We start from the raw sequence: 17680 nt of genomic DNA, 5'->3' as shown, positions 1-17680 counted from the left end.
GCCTTGGGACGAGCGCATCATTGCAACGCCTTCCGGCCATAGTTGTCAATCGGCAGTCTGGAAAAATCACATACCACATTGTAATTAGCCAGATGTCTAAGTCCGCTGAAACGGACATGTCCTCAATGTCCATGTTATGGCGTTTTGTGGAATGAATATCTTCTCCATCTATTTCCATATGAAAGAAGAAGAAAGAAGAAGAAAGGGAGAGAGAGAGAGAGAGAGAGGAGAGAGAGAGGAGAGAGAGGCGGGAGAGAGGAGAGAGAGAGAGAGAGAGAGGAAGAGTAGAGCGCGAGAGAGAGAGAGAGAGAGAGCTCTCTCTCTATCTCTCCCTCCTCTCCTCTCTCTCTCTTCTCCTCTCTCTCTCTCTCTCTCTCTCTCTCTCTCTCTCTCTCCTCTCGTCTCTCTCTCTCTCTCCTCTCCTCTCTACGTCATCTTCTCTCTCTCTCTCTCTCCTCCTCGCTCATCTCTCATCTCTCTTCTCTCTCTCTCTCTCTCTCTCTCTCTCCCTCTCGCTCCTCTCTCTCTCTCTCTCTTCCTCTTTTCTTTCTCCTCCTCTTTCTTCTCTCGCTTTTGTTTCGTTAACGGTATTGAGGTGCGATGCAGACACATGGAGCAGCGGACAACGCCATGTGATGCCTTCAATAGTCAGCTTTCGCTTACCCTCTCCACGGTAGGTGGCGATGGGCCTGTCAACAGTGACTCGATAATGTGGGCATCACGTCATATTAGGTCTCCTGGCCTAGGTCCAGTAAACGTAGGCCTCGTGAGCGTTGGTCCAAACAGGCGTAGGTCTCCTGTGCGTAGGCCCAGCGAGCAGTAGGTCGCCTGGGCGTAGGTTTAGTAAGCGTAGGCCTCGTGAGCGTAGGTCGAGCGAGCGTAGATCTCCTAAGCGCAGGTTCAGTGAGCGCAAGTCTCCTGGACGTAGATCTCCTGGGTTGTTCCATCGCCGCTTTCTGAAGCCGACTCACCGCAGCACGCGTGAGCTTGATTCCCTGCTGTCCACGCCTCCGCTGGACTTCTAGCCATCAGCGAGTGCCATGCTCCTCGGACGTTATCGAACAGCGCTTGCCAGACACCTGCAGCGCGAACAAACAGCGGTGTCAAATATGAGGATGGGAACGGCTGATGGCCCTCATGTCTCTACCATCGGGCCGGCTCGCGGTGCCAGTCATTCAATAAACCATCCCACCAACCAAACTGATTGGCACGGGAGAGAGACCTCGGGTTACAGTCGGTATCATGCCGTGCAGCCATGCGCAACAGCCCGGCTCCACTGGCAGTGCACTGGCACTGGCGCCCGATGAAACCCTCAGAGATCATCTGGGCTGTCTGGTGGACAGTCTGCACGGTAGACGTGGTGATACCGCGGCCGTGTTCACAGAGACTCCGCTTACCGGCACGTGCCTGCCCCGACTTTAGCTAAGCTGGTGCCGTTTGCATGATTGTATTCCATTAGCTCTGAAATACTGCTGCAGTACGCCTCACCTTGTAATGATCTTCGTGTGCTTGCATTATAAAGGAATTCAGTTGCTTTTACCATGCTTTTACAGTCGAGTAGCGTATTGAACGGCCATTTTCGCATGGCCATTATGTGACCGGAGCAGCTTCCTGACTCAAGAGACGACAGTGACATTTAACCACACACTCAAAAACGCAAGCCTTGAACACGCGCCCAGATCAGCTGAATAGAACGCACCGCGTGGGTGGGGAAGGGGGGGGGGAGAATGGAGTGAGTTCGCAGCCCCTGAAATATTACAATGACATTGCTCGTTACCTACCTGCGAACGCAGGCCAATCTCGTGATGCCCGAGTTTGTGTAGATAACGATGCAGTGGTTTCTTTCAACAGCAACTGTCACATGCATCGCCCTTGGTGGTCACATAAAATCTCATCAGAAATATCCTCGTGCTAGCGATCTCGTAGCAGATGCCTTCGCAAAATTTGTTATCTAGTCAGGCCCAAGCATGACAGTGACCATAACTGTCATGACTACAGCATCTAGAATGAAGATTATTCGTGTTCTTCAGCCGTGACACTGATAAGATCCTCGTTGAATACGTCTTTCACGACGTGCACTGACCATGCAGCGTAATGCTCCTTTTGGGTCATGTTTGGTTGCTGAAACGGTTTTCCCCACGCCGTGTCTTTCCGCTATTTTGATGTGAGTTTTAACCTATTCCCCATCCGCCGGCCGAGCCATGCTGCACACACGGGGAACGTATTTTGATCATGTATGAGCACGTGGTGGGATCGGTATCCTACATACTTCCTGACTCACTGCCTCCTCGGGCCCCGTGAAAGTTATGGTGGTGACCAGACATGGGAACGATTCCTAATGCTTGTATGTGAATCACAATTGCTCCTTCTTCAAAATTGTGTCTTACATCTTCCTTACCATTTGTTCTTTCGTAAACAGCAATTCGTGGTACCTACTCAGGTGGCCACAATAAAGGAGCTAGAGGCACCCAGCTCATTCCCGCTGCTTGCTTTGTGGACAACGGAGCCCGGTTCATGGTTTTCTATTGTTCTTTCACAGACACCAGGCACTGGCGCCTGGATCCGACTCCTTTACCAGCCTCCAGAAGTTGGTACTTCCTGGCTAACATCGACATTTTTCTCTCAGGTACCAGACACTTGTTCCTGGTTCGCACTGGTTGTTTCACAACCAACCCACGCTACGTTTTAGTTTCCATTGGCTCTTTGCTCCCATTGGTTTCTCGTAGACAACATATCCCATTTCCTTTCGGTTCGCTCACAGCACACCAAGCCTTGGTTCTTGGTTTTGATAGGATCATTCGTAAAAATTATCTTGGGTTACCGTTTAACAGTTACGTATGTATCATCATATTATTTTTGCAGCTTAAAAGTACAAAATCCTTGTTATTTCCATCGCGTCAACACGCGCTGTTTTTCTTACAATAATTTGTGGCAAGATCGTGGTTTTTGTTGACTTCCATGGCTCCGTGCTCGATTTTGGTTCCAGTTAACTCCTCGGCAAAATTGACTTAAGCGTAAAAGGTGTTCAGCTTCTGGTGTTTCGGAATTATGAGTTCAGAGCTCATATACTGAGTTATCCACATTCAATATACCAGTTTGTACTGGTTAAACGGTTAAGTGACGTTACAGAGCCAAAACTGTTACATTAAATTATTATTGACAGTACCTTGCTTATGCTCATGAGTGTACTGGATATTTCAAGTCGTATTTACGATCTTTCGTGGCCGTGAGCGCAGCTTGAAGCGTCGAATTCCTTTCAACATAGCCTGCGTTTGTTCTTTAACGTCGCTTAAACTGCACCCACTGGTATATTGGTATTGATGACACCGATACTGCAGCGTTACCAGCTTGGAACCACCATACTTGTTTGGACCAGCTTGGAACAAAGCCTGAAACCTATCAAGAACCATAATTGTTGATGAATCTCCGACCTTGTTCTAAGCTAGTTTCCGTTTCCGGAACCAGAAATCAGTCCCCGACACGGAATATCTAGAGTCAGGTGTATTTCTGGTGGATGCACTGGAAGCCCCGCTGCTTCAGAGAGCGCGCGACAGCAGCGGCATCTGTTGGGACGCCGCACCAGCTGGCGGCCCTGCAGATGGCGCGGAGCAGACATCGGCTCGGCACGCTGACCGGTGGCTTTGACCCAGTTGAGCTCAGACGTCAAGCTGACCATGCTGACCGAATCTTAGCAGATGCGTGGTGTCGTCTTTGCTAGGCCTCGAAGCTCGTGGAAAGTTTTGATGAAAGTTAGCGTTTAAAGAAGAGGTTGACATACCAAACAAATATTTATCCACAAGCGGAGGCTCAGTCATGCGATTCAGCTGAAGGGTTCAAATGCATCGCAAATCGTTGCATTTTGTGTTTGTTTAATATGACAGATAGATGGTAGGGATATGACAACAACAGACGGTGGTGGGCACTCGACAGAGGGTTATCACCTGCAAGATCCCTCCAGAGCCCAACGCTTCTCATTAACCCAATGCTGTGGGGCGGACTGAGCTGATGCTCAATTTACAAAAATGAATGAAAAGCTTAAGTGGAAAGAAATTATTTTCTGGTCTCGTTTGCCAATAGCATAAGATGACATACCACTTTGACAAATGGATGCAAAAATTTCGCCAAACAATGTAGATTTGTGTCTTGCATCCTTCACGCGTCGCTATCTTCAAGGAACTCTGCGACCTGTGCTCCCGGTGAACCATTTCCGAAGGTGACAGAGGTATGTGCGCTTCATCTCCCCCACCGATCACCCTGGCGATCACGTGTCAGGTGTAATCTTGCGTCCCACTTGGCCGGTGACAGTATCCAGATCACCGAGGCGCCAAGAACCTTTCCTGCGGACTTGACATGTCAGGAATCCCCACAGATCAACACGTTTGGGATCAGGTCCCGAGAGTGAGCCGGCCGCGAGTGGTCCATGTTCCAGCTGACGGTGCGCTCTCTGAAGTGGCCCTCCAGCCCGGTCAGGGCCGTTCTGGACGCGGTAACTCGCCACGTCACGCTGGGACCCGACATCCTCCCTTTCGCCCTCAGGCTCTCGCTCCAGCTGTCTCCAGAAGAGCTCCAGCATTCCGACGTGCCGCTCGCTCCTCGTTGGCCGCGGCCGTAAAACCATCTGTGCGTTAAAAGGGAGGTTCAATGAGGCCGCGGGAACTATTGGCACACCACGCTGTCACCTTAGGGCTGTGTGGCAGGCTCTCAGGCTGGCAACTACCAGGTCCAAAACCGGTGTGCAATGCGGAGGAAAATGAAATTATCTTATGCCCGTAATGAAGTGAGTTAGTCCAGAAAAACGTATTTATGTTCATACGTTTATTCAAAAGTATATATATATATATATATATATATATATATATATATATATATATATATATATATACCAACCGTGGCTTTCCTCACCGCATGAGGATTAAGTAAGCGTTCGATCAAACCGCAAACGTCGAGCAGCAGAGAAAAGCATTCTGTTCTCTCATTATATTGAGCTACTCTAATGGAGAGAACTTGCATGACCAGGTGGTGCCATGAGGGACAGGCTTCAAAAGGCCATAGAGCAAAGTCATGGTGTTCAGCAGAGCTCCACAATTTCTCATTTGAATCGATTTTGTGATTTTTAACTCAGCGATATCTTTGCATACCTGCAGGATGGATATTTTGAGCGAGTTTGTGTCGACGATTCCCGTATGACGTGCGCCAGTGGGTTGGTCGCTGAGTGGAGCGGCTTTTTTCACCTCGGATGCGCTCGTTAAAACGCTCCCGGACGATGCGTTTTGTCTTGCCAATGTAGATGTCTGAGGACGTGTTGCATAGTTAGCAAGTGATCAGGCACACAGGATTTCTTTTTTGCGTGACAATTTCCCACCAACTCCGCAGCGCAGGAATTGCATGGCCTTTTCCCACTGGGCAGGTTGGTAGGTGAAGTGCTGAGGTGGTCAGGTACGCAGCTCAAGTTTACCCACCCTTCTAGGCGACTCGTAATGGTAATCCTGGCGCTTTAATTGCTGAGGATACCTCCCTCAATAGAATATCGCCTATGGACGGTAGATACCCCCCCAATAGAATGTCGCCTATGGACGGTAGATCGATGTTTGTGCCGTCCATGGCTTTGTATCGTGGGCGTGTGGATGTCTCCGTTGGTCGTCTGGGGCGTGTTTGATTAGATATTTACCCTGCTGAATCAGTCCTATGTGAATATCCGTTTGGTTTGAATGATGTCCTATTTTGGTCAATCCCGGATTGCAGCTGCGCCGTCTGGGGTCAGGCGCCGTGCCCTTAACAGCTGCGCGTGAAGTGCCGCATTTTGGTTTTCGTGGGGTGTGCTAACGTGAACAACAAGATGATCGGTGCCGCCATTGATTTGTTCGGTGGTGTATTTGCCAGTATTAAAAGTAAGTTGTAGCAAGAAAGCTAATAAATAAGTAGGTTACCAGCCGGTGTTGACTTTTCCTGCCCAATTCAAGTGGCAGCTGGTGTTGTCGCTGATTCAGGCGATTTTCATTAATCATGGATCAGTTGTGGCCTTGTCTTCAGCCGGATGGCAAATGCCACTTACTGTTTCTTTTTCAAAGCCAGTTTCTGCGGCTTTTTAGGGGGACAAATTGAGGGTCATTTTTTGGAATCTGCCGTACGTGTGTGTGACTGGCAGCGGCTTTCTGGTCCATCTCTTGGATGGGCTTTGATGGGTCCTTAGTGATAATATTCCCGTATTGTGGTGATATATGTATATCACACACACACACACGCACACACACGTGAGTGTGTGTGTGTGTGTGTGTGCGTGTGTGTGTGTGTGTGTGTGTGTGTGCGTGTGCGTGTGTGTGTGTGTGTGTGTGTGTGTGTGTGTGTGTGTCCCATCACATGTCACACCTGTATATCACAGTACAGACCAGGCTTTCAGGAACTTTTCCTACAAGCGCAAAACTATTTTTGGACAAGGGGCGTACTGGGTTTTGAAGTGAAGCCTGAGTTGGCTTAGTGCTGCGATTTTGGATCTAACCGACAACTGTAAGGTTTCTGGTTGATTGGATGATTCATCTTACCGACCCCTAAAACATTTGCCTTTCATTCCACACCGATCAGAATCATAGCTGTAAGTTCATCTGGGACACATCTCAGGAGTCGTGGGGCAACTAAAACACCAAGGACACGTGTTATCGAGCGAAACAAAAAAGCAACTGTCTGCTTGGCATCGGGGTGCGACACTCGTGAGAACATTAGGCAATGTCTTCCTTAATACCCACCACAGGTGTCATAAAGCGGCTTCAAGTCCAGCGCAGTGGGTGCATCGCACCCTTGGTTTTTGAGTTCGGCTCGCTTTACTATCTGCATGAAAAACACGCACAATCGGGATGGGTTTCTACTAGTTTCCAGTCCGTTATAGCAAAAAAGAACTAGGATCGCCCACCCCTTGCAACATATCATCGATGTACGTCGACCAATATTTATGATATGATGTTGTTGACGGAGCAACATGAGCGAAAGCAACAACAAATTATCTAGGTTTATACGAATGTGATGTGAAAGCGATAGAACCAACTAAAAAAAATTATGGGCTGAACCATCATGAAATATTGGTACATTCTCTTCATGTCTGTTTTTATTCTTCCTGGGAATATTTTGTTTAAGGATGTTTTTTTTTGCTCGTTGACGCAGTAACTGAGCTGGAAAAAAGAGGAGATGGACCAAAATTTGCTGTACTAGTTGAACAACAGTTTTACATAATTTTCCTCGACTTGCGCATCTACGTTTTCGTTTCAAGAACCATACACCAATACCACAAGACCAAAAATTTAGCTTGGAGTTTCTTTAATTCTTTGCATTTACGAAAGCCATCGGCACAAGATTGAGGCAGAGGAGGAGGCGTTGCTGGAGTTGCTTGTAAAGCCTTGAGAACAAAAACCTTACCTTACTAAAAAAAAAGCAGGTACGATACATTGCACCCTACTTATTGAACGGCCCTACGTGCAATCACAACGAGCAGAAGACGTCAAGCGACTCCAGGTTTGCCTGGAATCGCTTGACGTCTGCTTAGCCCCGATGCGCTTCAGATGTTGCCTCGCGGAAAACACGTTTCGCTTTAACTGCTTATGCATTTCGCGATTGCCTGACGTTAAAAGGTCAAGTAATATCTTGAGTTGGTTGACACACTCAAATCATCTCAACGGATATATTGTTGCCAGCTGCACGAGCGAAACGAACAAACGAAAGGTTTAGTACACGAGATTCGTGCAAAGTTAACGAGCTGCCTTTTAACTAAAAATTTGACCAAACACCGAAGTTTGGAGTGCAGTATGTTGTAAAGCTTTTCTTAAAGGAAAAGTCTGAAAGTGTTTTTTTACGCTGATTTGCTGATGCAGGTTGTTTTGATCTACGTGAGCATTGCGACAGCTTACGACAATCCTTTGTCGCCTGTCGAATTGTTAATAAGCTTCGGCAAGATTTGCTTCAGTATACAAACGCTTTACTCAACAAATATTTTGCGGAAGTCTTTCCGCTAATATACTTTACTTGCGGCCTTGAATTTCAGAAATCGTATGGTCAGATCTTGTCATATTCCATCGTACGCAATTTGTTGTCAATGGGAGGTTTTAAGAACAGCGGATAAGCTTTGACGCCTTTGCAAGGCACTTCAGACGGGTTGTCGAAACTAAGAGACGGCTGCTTTGCTTTGCGGGCGGCTGACATCATCTAAAAAAAGGTAGCAAAATTTCATGATTTTGACGCATGAGCGCGATCTCTTATCCATAGGTTACTAGTTCTACATTTAGAAGCTATTTTTCCATCAGCGACAGCTAATGGGTGGCGCCACTCGGATGGCTGCTTAAAGACGCCGTCTTACCGTCGCGTGCAAATGATCGTGGACGCCGGAACGAGTTCCGTCACTTGCGAACCATCGTGGACACCTAGAAGAGTTCCGTCGCTTCCGAACCATCGTGGACGGCGCGACGAGTTCCGTCACTTGCGAACCATTGTGGACAACGGGAAGAGTTCCGTCGCTTCCGAACCATCGTGGACGCCTGGACGAGTTCCGTCACTTGCGAACCATTGTGGACAACGGGAAGAGTTCCGTCGTTTCCGAACCATCGTGGCCAACGGGAAGAGTTCCATCGCGTGCGAACCATCGTGGACGCCGGGACGAGTTCTGTCGCGTGAGAACTATCGTGGGTGGCGGGACGAGTTCCGTCGCCTGCGAACCAACCGCGCTGGTTTCTGTGGTGCTGCGGTTCATCTGAGCCTGCGGCGTCTTATACATTCATCGTGGGCGGCTGTTTGTGGTGTATGCTCGCAACTAGTAGCGTGGCGTAGTGCGAACGGCGGCTGCGGGCCTGGGAGAGTTACGGGGCTGCGGGAGCGTAGCCGCTGAACGGCGACTGCGGGCCTGGGAGAGTTACGGGGCTCCGGGAGCGTAGCCGCTGAACGGCGACTGCGGGCCTGGGAGAGTTGCGGGGCTTCAGGAGGGTAGCCGGTGAGCGGCGACTGCGGCTCTGGGAGAGTTGCGGTGCTTCAGGAGGGTAGCCGGTGAGCGGCGACTGCGGCTCTAGGAGAGTTGCGGGGCTTCAGGAGGGTAGCCGGTGAGCGGCGACTGCGGGTCTGGGAGAGTTACGGGGCTTCAGGAGGGTAGCCGGTGAGCGGCGACTGCGGGTCTGGGAGAGTTGCGGGGCTTCAGGAGGGTAGCTGGTGAGCGGCGACTGCGGCTTTGGGAGAGTTGCGGGGATTCAGGAGGGTAGCCGATGAACGGTGGCTGTGGGTCAGAGAGAGTTGTGGGGCTTCAGGAGGGTAGCCGATAAACGGCGGCTGCGGGCCTGGGATAGTTGCGGGGCTTCGGGAGGGAGCCGGTGAACGGCGGCTGTGGGTCTAGGAGAGTCGCGGGGCTTTGGGAGGGAGCCGGTGAACGGCGGCTGTGGGTCTGAGAGGATTGCAGGGCTTTGGGAGAGAGCCGGTGGCGTGGGACGTGAACACCTCCCGCGCTGCGGTGTACATGTGTACGTTTGTGCTATATGTTGAATCATGTGATATAATGAGGTGAAAGGAGGTAAAAGGTGGATGCCTGGTATCGTAGCGGCATAAACATCCAGTGTATGATATTCATAGTATTGTACTGATGCTACCTCTGCGTGTTTTGGTATCATGTTTCTGTATTTACAGTAACTCTCTTGAAAGCAGCGCATTGTGATTACTGCACATGGTTGTGTGTTTGCGTATGCTGTTTGGCAGAATAGCATAACACAAAAACACTACAACGGACACTAAAAGTTAAAATAGCTGGCTCGTCATTGGGCGTACTGCACCTTTTAAGTTTGCGCATTGTCATGATGAGCAAGAGGACCTTTTAGAAACTCTGCAGTCGCATAGCGGTGCGATGAAGCCCTCACCTGTCGCCATCAAAGCGGACGTCGTTCGCACACGACGGCCAATGAATATGTAACATGCAGGCATGCTAATGGGCATGTGACGAAGCAGAATCATTTTTTCTACACTACACACGGTGGCAGCAAAAAGTCAATGACACGACCGGTCGATTTCCATTTGTGGCACATAAGGAACCAGCATGCCAGCGTGTCGGGGCGCGATGCTGGTACGGGAGGGCCCATTAGCGTTTGTCAGCTGGCTGACGGTGACAGGTAGCCACGCACGGCTTCAGCAGCAGGGAAATGTCAGGGGAGTGCCGGGAGAAGGAACAAATCACTGCCCAGTCTGCCCCTCCCACCCGCTCCAGGAGCGACAACAAAGACGCTGCAAGAGAGTAGCCTTGATGCACTGCATATTTGATGAGTGAACACGGGTGATTAAGCCGAATAGTCGGCTCGCCAGATCCCCTGATAACATAAATCCAGATTGGCTGGTAGCAGGAAGTCAGATTGTCCGGATGCATGTGTGGTGACAGCATGGCAAAATCAGGTCCGCCGTTCACCGCGGTCGTAGCACGACCTTATCGGCAAACGAGCGTGGCTGCTGGCTATTGACTTGGGTGTTGAAGTCTTAAATGTTGAACGTTTTCGGTTGCAGTTACCGACCGACATGGTATTCCGTTGATTATTTCGCCAAAAGTACCACTGACTAATGCACGTTAACATGCATGTGTTATGAATCTTTGGTTTTGTGGTACATCTACGGCCCCATGGCAAATTGTCTGTCTTTGCCGAATTGGCACGCACTCATTGGCACCAAAATTTATACAACAAATTCGAAAAGCAGTCCAGGTTTACGAATGGCGTGCTGGAACGAAAATAACAGAAATGTTTTTGCTTAAAAGCGTTGGTTCTGCAAAAGAAACAGTGAAGAGGGCTGTCCTGGAACACTAAAATATGCTGTATGCTTTGACACGCTCTCGGGTAGAGGTCAGTTTGACCCTTCCCGAAGGTTTTCCCAAAATGGTCTCCGAGCGACGCAGCATAGCCATGCAAGATTTAGCATGGCTGTACACAACCGATTATAAAATCGTTTGGTATAAAAATTTAGAGGTACCTTGTAAGGTCACTCACCTACAGCAGGTCAAAATCAGGCCACAGATTTAGCAAAGACAATTTCATGGGAGTCGTTCAATGTTATGCAACATTCGAGTGTTGGACGAAGTTATGCACTTCTGTGATGGTTTCCTAGGTAGCACAACAATTGAGTTAACAAATTCCATTGACCTAGGGTCAGGCATGAAAGTCAGTCCAAGGTCAAAACCAACCTGTTTTATTACTAAAGTCCGCTGCATGGGGCAGTTTCTAGTGCTCATTTTGAATATATTGATGACAGGAACCGCATTATACATCTTCCATAAATTTCCCAAAGGTCGGAATAGGTCACTGACCTAAAAATGACCCGGGTCAACGTGCTGTTTATAGGAAAATGCTGCCTAGCGCAATCATTGATGCTTATTCAAAGTACGAAAATTGAAGCAGTCTCTTACGACTTCGGTCACCATGACATTCGAAAGATCACACAAGTTCACTGACCGTAAGCAAGGACTAGTTACCTTTTGCGTATAGCAGGTATTTAGGCTCACGGTGGTTGCGTGAGAGGTTCTGGGTTTACTTTGGAACCTTGTTTGACCTTGTTTGACCTTATTTGACCTGAAGATCATAGCCTAAGAAGCCTAATTGCTGACCTAGGCGAGTTCACGTACACACCAAGACACTCTGCCAGTTTGGTGTCTCTAGCTCTTTCAATTTCTGAGATATCAGTGTTTAAACTGAACTCCCTACCCGAGGAATAATATGTAACCGGCCACCCGGCGCTTGTAAAAAACGCGAAGTTTTCTGGTCTGTTTTTCATTCCAGTCATTAATGGCCGAGTCTAATGATGGAAATTCGTCATCGACGAGACGCTAAGCGTCAAAGCCAAGGTTATACCTGTCGAGTCGAATCCATGATAAACTTTCATTTTTGAGAGTCCATACATTGATTTATCATGCAACTCATCATGTAGATTCGTCTTGCGATAAGTTTTCCGCCAGCAAACTGAATGCTTTCAGCCACTTACAAGACGATACAAACACCAAGGAAAGCCAAGCCGAGGTTTCAACATAGTTTTTTTGTAATGGTCATAGGTCAATTGCCAACATCGGTGAATTGAATCATGCTGGACAGCTGGAGTTTTTCAGATAATCATTTTGAAATAATTGACCTGCGGAAAGATAAAGTAATTTGGGCATGTACACATCAATTCCTCGCAACTTATGGTCAATAGAACACGTGGTTTGATGTTAACGTATGGTTGGCACATAACTGGCCTAAATAAATACGTTAGTTTTTGCTTTCCTCACCAATACCATAGTTATTTAAAACGTGAAAGAATCAAAAAGTTAATTGAAAGTCACTGATCCCGTGACGGTTAAAGACATGTCAGGTCATTGACCTGCCTGTGACCTTTTTCTGACCATGGTGGGTTTTGTTCGTGGGCAGCAGAATGTGAACGCATGCCCTATGAATAGTGATCTCTAAGCTGCATGGCAAATCCCCTTTATGACAACCATAAGAACGTTCGCCTCAGCGTAACTTTTTGAAAGCACAACTTGAACTAAACGAAAGCAGAGTTAAATATAGTAGAAGATTTAGCCCAGCTTCCATTATTTGATAACCTCTCATTAGTGCTGCCACCGTCGCGTTTAAACCAACGACACGCACTTATATTCGGTACAAGGAACGGTAAATGCATTAACCATTAAACCAAATGCATTGATCATCGCCGTCTTCGTGACCGTGGATACAGATACTGTATTCGTAATCCAGCGGCACTGGGCACGGGGCCCACGGCGGGCGCATTGTTTGACCCGACTGAAATAAAAAGGTCATCTGGCAACTGGCCAACGAGGGTCAACCCAGGCCCGGGGCGGTCAGGTTGCAGCATTGCACGGCACGTACAACCCTCTGCAGTCCTGGCTGGCGAAAGGGTGGAGCCAAAACCATCTTTTGAGCTGGATGGCACAACTTGGGTGGTTTGTTCTGGGTACGCGCAACAAGCCATGCTTAACAAGGATCTTGAACCCAAAACCATGTATGCGAACGATTGGGATTGAACAAAAAAATAACCATATCATAGGAAGCTAATCAACCAATCATCGATCCTATGGCAGGGCAAGGAGCACGTTCCGAACAACCGTTCGATGTTCGATCGGGTACGATGAGCAGCTGTTCATCTAAGTGCTATAATGTATTGGTTATGGGTTAGGCCCACAAACTGGGCGTGTCTCAGTTGGCCCTTTAGAGCATTTTCAACTTGAGCGGGCCGGCTTTCCCTGAGCCGGCCTGGACCCGTCCCATCGTCACGGCTGTCATGCCCACCATTGTAAGCAACATCAAGCGTAAGTTTTAAAGTTGTGGTGCCTAACACGCAACCCGTTTGACAAGACCTACGCCAACCACTATATAGCTGCATAACGAACATTTAATATTCCTAAGATTTTACACGTCTCTTCATTTAATATATAAAACGGAGAATGTCTTCAGCAGCAAAAGAGGCTAGTATAGTGGTCGAAATGAGGTTCATACTTCGACCAGTTGACGTAGCAACGCAAGGATAAGTAATACTAAAGAAGCAGGAATAGACAATTGTGCTGGAAAACGCTGGTGCGTCTGTCTGTTATTGTCTGTTAAGTCTGTTATTGCCGGGCTCGACCCATGCAGCACGAGACGTTTTACCGGTGCTAAATTTTGACGGGTTGGAGTGTTCGGGGTAGCTGGGTGTTTGTTTTTGCTCGGGTTTATGTTGAATAGACCGTTTGGAGCAATCTATTCTCTATTCTCACGAGCGCAGAACTTAGCTCGAATTGTCTGATTGCAACTAGCCGCGATGTAGCACAGCTCAGTTCATAATGCTTAAATCAAAAATGAACACCACGGAACTAAGCATTTCACAACTTTCCAAATAAGCTCATTAGTTAGCCTCGGCACGTTTAAAGTATGTGCATCGCCAGTCAGGCTGGTGCTATGGTATAAGCAGCCTTAAAAAGTCTGGGAAAATTGTGTGTCTTATATCGATTGGATAAATTATAGAGCACGCTTGCCTTCGGGTAATGGTGTTAGCCGCGATGCCTCGAGACATCGTCTGTCTGACCTTTTAATGTTGGTATGGCAGTGGGACAACTAATACGGTTATGTGTTTAGCGTTTTGATGCTGATCATAGTAGACCTTCAACGCAAGTGAAGGTGTAGATTAAAAACTTTGTCAAACAAACGTTCGTAAATTCATTACAACTCGATGTTTCTAGCCACGCTTGTAATTGCCAGCATAAGGACTCCAAACCCATAGTGCCCCCCCCCCTCCATCTCCTCCCATAGGAGTCCAGGGCCTTACCTGATTATATCAGGAGCAACAAGTATCGCAAACACACACACACACACACACACACACACACACACACACACACACACACAAACACACACACACACACACACACACACACACACACACACACACACACACACACACACACACACACACACACACACACACACACACACACACACACACACACAGTGCGGACACCTCACGGTGTTGCTGCTTTATTGGCTTTGACTGTCTTCTTAACTTTCAACCTAGATAAGGCAGTAGTAATAACCTTATTCCTCAGAGACGCACCAGGAGAAGGGAAATATACATGCGTTGATATTTTGGCAACATGCCTTTGTCGAAACGAATAGCAGAAGTGAATTCAAAATTGCTGGCCGATAATCCTACTTGATTTTGCAGGTTCTTTTAAATAGTGAGCCACAGTGTTTACAGGACACCAACATCCAGAGGATGAAATACGGAACAATTTTCAGTCATTACTACGATATAGTGCATATCTAGATAATAATTAGAATGCGCAGAACATAGGTGTACATGTAAACAAATTAAGGTAAACAAGCATCACGCATCACGCTTCATTCAAACATGCAATCGAGTTGAAGTAAGCACTGTTTACTGTTTACTTCTACTTACATCTTTGAATGAAGCGCGATGTGTGATGCCTGTTTGTTTGAATTCGTTTGAATGTACACCTATTTTTCGCATGTTCTAATCCTCAATCAAATATGCACTGTATCGTTGCAATGGCAGGCAATTGCTCCTAAATGTTGGTGTCCCAGTAAAAACTGTGGCTTGCTGTTTTTAAAAGCCTTGAAAAATCAGGCAGGATCAGTGGCAGGCGATTTTGAATTTCTCTTCTGCTATTCGTTTTGATAAAGGCATGTTACCGAAATATCAGCGCATCTGTACCTTCATTCTCCCGGTTTTTCCCTGGGTAATAAGGCATTACTACTGTCTTATCTATGTGCAGAATGTTCCACGCAGGTGTATTTAACAACTTATGTAATTTTCAAACCTTCTCAATCGCTTTCAGTCTGTCATCACCATCCAGTAGATAAAGTCCAGTCATACCTTTATAGCTGCAAGGATAACACGTCTTGAAACAGACTACGCATCACGCTAGCATGCAGTCCGCGTTCTCCGAAAATCTCGTCACACTAGCGTGACTAAGAGCAAAGATGGCAGCGAGAGACGATCTCACCGCCGCCTCCAGGCTACGCCACTCCAACAGGCGCTCCAGGGCGCCGGTTATGAGAACAAATTATGCGGAATGTTGTGAAACCAGTACGGTCGGCGGCGGCACTTTGTTTGTAAGAATGGCTTAAGGTCATCTATAATCCGGCGGTTGAATGCTCGCGACACACCAGAACAAAGCCGACAGTGACCAGACGGTGCCAGTGGTTTTCCGACGGCGTGCTGCATGTGTGGGAGCCCGTGCATGACGCCCAAGCAATTATTACTCACGGTGACAGAAGGCAACTTCCTTGATGATTGATCGCATCTCACAAACCTGCCTTTCTTCACCAACTATCTTGCATCCACGCCAGGCTCGATCTCAGCAATATTTTTCCTTTTCTTTTCCACGCATGACTACCAATAAACATCCCCTTATGTGAATTGTGACCAAGATCGTGCCTGTGAGGGGCATCGACCTACAACTCTGCAGGCGTATCGGTTCATTCTGTATGCGTCTGGAACAGTGCGCACAGGCTCTGGCACTGAGGTGAGCAACTATCATTAAACTGATATTGAACGTCCACTACTCAATGCTTTTAGGCTAGTGTGACGAGTGCAAGCTTATCGATGGGTTTTATATTGAACACAAAAAACGTGTATACGACTCAGATCACCCACACTCCCGGTGCGCACCATTCACCGTGTCAAGTTACCATAAGGCCCCCATCTCCCGACTAAGGTCATCCAAGATTCTCTCAACCGCCCATATTGACTGCCCGTCCCCAACTTCTCAAAGTGACCCCCGGAGAGCGATCAGTCAGTGGTCCCGTGACCGATCCAGCTCCGCCAGCTCGAGCACCCGGTGAGCACCGCACCAGCGACCGCGCGGGCGCGCCGCGGTCGGGCAAACCAGCTCCAGGTGCGGCGACGGAGCGGGTCAGCCGTGCGGACCGGTACCGATCGCCGGTCCGGCCGCGACCGCAGCAGACAGCGCGGCCCGGCGCGCAGCCCGTCCGCACGTTACACGCCGCCGTGATGGCTCCGGGTCGAGAGCACCTCTCTAATCGGCCATGCTCAGCCGGAGGAATGTTGCAACGGCCCGCTAGCGGCGCCGCTGATCAATATAGGCCGCCGCGCTTTCTCGGTCGCCACTTCCGGCGGCGCCTTGGCCTGGCCGGCGAGTCGGAGCGGACGCGGGAGTCACCTCGCGCGTGTGGTCCGCACCGGCCGCGGCCTGCCCGAGTCGGAGCGGACGCGGGAGTACCTTCGCGCCGTGTTGGTCCGCGCCGGCCGGCGGCCTGCCCGAGTCGGAGCGGGACGCGAGTCACCGCGCGCGTGTGGCCCGCGCCGGCCTGCGGCCTGCCCGAGTCGGAGCGGCGCGGAGTCACCGCGCGTGTGGTCCGCGCCGGCCGGCGGCCTGCCCGAGTCGGAGCGGGCGCCGGAGTCACCTCGCGCGTGTGGTCCGCGCCGGCCGGCGGCCTGCCCGAGTCGGAGCGGGCGCCGGAGTCACCGCGCGCGTGTGGTCCGCTCCGGCCGGCGGCCTGCCCGGCGCCCACGCGCCGCCGCCGGCGTCGGCGCTCGAGTGTCGCGCGCTCCGGATGACGCGCGGCGGCTGACCGGGCGCCCCGGCGCCAGCCGCTCGCCAGTCGCCGCGCGCTGCCGCCGCCCGCCGGCACCCTGCTCCCCATGCGGGCTCCGGCGCGGCCATAAAACGTGTTCGCCGCCGGCTGCGGCCGAGTGGACCGGAGCACGCGCCAGCATGGGGTGCGCACCGCTGGTCGTCGTCGCCGCGCTGGTGGCCCTGCTCGGAGTGGCGGCTCGCTCGCCGCAGGTGAGTGGCGGGCCTGCTGGGAGGTGGCTGCGGTGATGGCCTCAGACGTCTGACCGCAGTCGCCAGATCAGCTGTTCGGTTGACGGCGGAAGCCGCCGGATCGGGCTGATGACTCGCGATGTTCCGTCAAAGCCTTATTCGGATGTGTAATGCATGCTTCGTGCTGTTGTCTCGTCATGGTAATTGAGGTAGTGTGTGTGACACGGCTCACCACGTCGAACATAACGGAAACCATGTCCTTTGAGCCCAGTGGGTTTCCCCGGTGTGCGTACATGCCATCTTTTGACGCTAGAGATACACGGGTGATATCGCTGCGTTTTGGCATACCTCAGGCCAGTATCTTAAAACACCGCTTTTTAATAATCAGTGGGAGAATGCTTCTCGTGCCGAACC

The sequence above is a fragment of the Pollicipes pollicipes genome, unplaced genomic scaffold (genome assembly GCF_011947565.3).
Source record: "Pollicipes pollicipes isolate AB1234 unplaced genomic scaffold, Ppol_2.1 Scaffold_3447;HRSCAF=4054_pilon_pilon_pilon, whole genome shotgun sequence".
NCBI lineage: Eukaryota > Metazoa > Arthropoda > Thecostraca > Pollicipedomorpha > Pollicipedidae > Pollicipes > Pollicipes pollicipes.
The sequence above is the reverse complement of the archived record's forward strand: the minus strand, read 5'-3'. Positions refer to the sequence as shown.